Below are 3795 nucleotides of genomic sequence, written 5' to 3'. Positions count from 1 at the left end.
GTGTACGGTGCACAAAGTGCGCGGAACAAAAATTGCTCGGTCAGACCTACAAAGTGTTATATATCTCGAATACTAAACGTCGCAGATGGGTGTCGTAGAACAATTTTAAGTTCGTCTAATGATTCTACATCCGATTCTGGATAGTGGTTTTTCGACCACTTTTCAACATTTTGTGACACCCCGAACCTAGGGGCAGCTCCCTAGCTTTTTTCAAAAATGTGCACCGAACGGGCCAGAGAGCTCGAGTAGTCGAAATTTTTTTTTTTTGCTAAAACCCCTCAAAACGTGTCAGGAACGCACCCTAGATGATGAAAAGTGCAACCAGAATGTCAATCGACAACATGCCCGGGGGTACAAATTTGCTATACGCGTCCCTAGGTAGGGTACTTTTTCATACAAACATCAACGTGTACGGTGCACAAAGTGCGCGGAACAAAAATTGCTCGGTCAGACCTGGTACGGGCCATAACTCGAATACTAAACGTCGCAGATGGGTGTCGTAGAACAATTTTAAGTTCGTCTAATGATTCTACATCCGATTCTGGATAGTGGTTTTTCGACCACTTTTCAACATTTTGTGACACCCCGAACCTAGGGGCAGCTCCCTAGCTTTTTTCAAAAATGTGCACCGAACGGGCCAGAGAGCTCGAGTAGTCGAAAATTTTTTTTTTTGCTAAAACCCCTCAAAACGTGTCAGGAACGCACCCTAGATGATGAAAAGTGCAACCAGAATGTCAATCGACAACATGCCCGGGGGTACAAATTTGCTCTACGCGTCCCTAGGTAGGGTACTTTTTCATACAAACATCAACGTGTACGGTGCACAAAGTGCGCGGAACAAAAATTGCTCGGTCAGACCTGGTACGGGCCATAACTCGAATACTAAACGTCGCAGATGGGTGTCGTAGAACAATTTTAAGTTCGTCTAATGATTCTACATCCGATTCTGGATAGTGGTTTTTCAACCACTTTTCAACATTTTGTGACACCCCGAACCTAGGGGCAGCTCCCTAGCTTTTTTCAAAAATGTGCACCGAACGGGCCAGAGAGCTCGAGTAGTCGAAAATTTTTTTTTTGCTAAAACCCCTCAAAACGTGTCAGGAACGCACCCTAGATGATGAAAAGTGCAACCAGAATGTCAATCGACAACATGCCCGGGGGTACAAATTTGCTCTACGCGTCCCTAGGTAGGGTACTTTTTCATACAAACATCAACGTGTACGGTGCACAAAGTGCGCGGAACAAAAATTGCTCGGTCAGACCTGGTACGGGCCATAACTCGAATACTAAACGTCGCAGATGGGTGTCGTAGAACAATTTTAAGTTCGTCTAATGATTCTACATCCGATTCTGGATAGTGGTTTTTCGACCACTTTTCAACATTTTGTGACACCCCGAACCTAGGGGCAGCTCCCTAGCTTTTTTCAAAAATGTGCACCGAACGGGCCAGAGAGCTCGAGTAGTCGAAAATTTTTTTTTTGCTAAAACCCCTCAAAACGTGTCAGGAACGCACCCTAGATGATGAAAAGTGCAACCAGAATGTCAATCGACAACATGCCCGGGGGTACAAATTTGCTCTACGCGTCCCTAGGTAGGGTACTTTTTCATACAAACATCAACGTGTACGGTGCACAAAGTGCGCGGAACAAAAATTGCTCGGTCAGACCTGGTACGGGCCATAACTCGAATACTAAACGTCGCAGATGGGTGTCGTAGAACAATTTTAAGTTCGTCTAATGATTCTACATCCGATTCTGGATAGTGGTTTTTCAACCACTTTTCAACATTTTGTGACACCCCGAACCTAGGGGCAGCTCCCTAGCTTTTTTCAAAAATGTGCACCGAACGGGCCAGAGAGCTCGAGTAGTCGAAAATTTTTTTTTTGCTAAAACCCCTCAAAACGTGTCAGGAACGCACCCTAGATGATGAAAAGTGCAACCAGAATGTCAATCGACAACATGCCCGGGGGTACAAATTTGCTATACGCGTCCCTAGGTAGGGTACTTTTTCATACAAACATCAACGTGTACGGTGCACAAAGTGCGCGGAACAAAAATTGCTCGGTCAGACCTGGTACGGGCCATAACTCGAATACTAAACGTCGCAGATGGGTGTCGTAGAACAATTTTAAGTTCGTCTAATGATTCTACATCCGATTCTGGATAGTGGTTTTTCGACCACTTTTCAACATTTTGTGACACCCCGAACCTAGGGGCAGCTCCCTAGCTTTTTTCAAAAATGTGCACCGAACGGGCCAGAGAGCTCGAGTAGTCGAAAATTTTTTTTTTTGCTAAAACCCCTCAAAACGTGTCAGGAACGCACCCTAGATGATGAAAAGTGCAACCAGAATGTCAATCGACAACATGCCCGGGGGTACAAATTTGCTATACGCGTCCCTAGGTAGGGTACTTTTTCATACAAACATCAACGTGTACGGTGCACAAAGTGCGCGGAACAAAAATTGCTCGGTCAGACCTGGTACGGGCCATAACTCGAATACTAAACGTCGCAGATGGGTGTCGTAGAACAATTTTAAGTTCGTCTAATGATTCTACATCCGATTCTGGATAGTGGTTTTTCGACCACTTTTCAACATTTTGTGACACCCCGAACCTAGGGGCAGCTCCCTAGCTTTTTTCAAAAATGTGCACCGAACGGGCCAGAGAGCTCGAGTAGTCGAAATTTTTTTTTTTGCTTAAACCCCTCAAAACGTGTAGAAAACTGATTTTAGATGATAAAAAGTGCAACCAGAACGTCAAACGACAACTTTGTTGGGGGTACCCTTTTTACTCTACGGGCCACTAGCTTAGGCGCGCCAACAGCGCTTTCCTCTCGGGTTCCCATTTTTTGCCCTCCTGGGATTATGATCATTTACTCATTGCCTACTATAGGGAAGGTACCTTGCTTCGAGGTCAAAAATGAAGATTTCACCAAATCGTAGTTTTAACCTCTATTTAGTCGTAGGAGCATGGTTTGCAGTGTCCGTGGGTCATATAAGCCCCCGTTTGGGTCATACGTCCCCTCCCCGATGAAAATCGTCATATGACTATAGGCCGAACTTATGAAGCAAAAGTGGTGTCTGGTGGGTTCTGCCGATGATCTTAACCTATGATTTTGAGTTTCCACTCTTTCAAAACGTTTCCTGGAGCAGTACATCACGGGTCTACGGACCCAAAGACTTCGTTGCGATGGTTTCAAGCATAAAAGTTGTAACAGCTAAGGGTTTTTAATACGCGTATATTAAATCATTGCTTGAAACTAAGCTTCGTTGTCTTTAAACTCTGCAAGACCAATCGAACTTCTTAGGGAAACTTGAAGGATTCACGCTAAGCCGGTGGTGCAGGGCACATAGCGTGATGAAACCGGGTTTCCCTACCAAATGTGGCATATTTTTTCCCTGAGAGCGAAGCTCAGACCCACGTAGGGGAGAGCGAAGTGGAACTTAAATGTTCAATGCAGCAAATGTTCGCCATGCGGATAAACAAGTTGGAATAGTTCAATGTAGTGTAATGCAAACACGAATCGCAAATAACGATACGGGACCCAGAAGCAATTCTGCGGATCCCTCGGGGAGTGGTGAGTTGATATAAATTAGAGGTGAAAATCCAAGTTGTTCGGGCTCCGGCTCGGCAGCCGATACGAGGTTCCTGTTGAGCTTGTTTGTACATCGCGCAGAGGCGCCGTTCGGTTCTAGCAATGATTCCCGCCACCATGTTCCATGCGTGCAGAGATCCGTTAGAGCTCGTTCAATGTGTCCCGCCGTGATTACGAAAAAGTCCAACAGTTGACTTAGTT

This window comes from Anopheles gambiae, assembly GCF_943734735.2.
Source record: "Anopheles gambiae chromosome X unlocalized genomic scaffold, idAnoGambNW_F1_1 X_unloc_22, whole genome shotgun sequence".
NCBI lineage: Eukaryota > Metazoa > Arthropoda > Insecta > Diptera > Culicidae > Anopheles > Anopheles gambiae.
The sequence above is the reverse complement of the archived record's forward strand: the minus strand, read 5'-3'. Positions refer to the sequence as shown.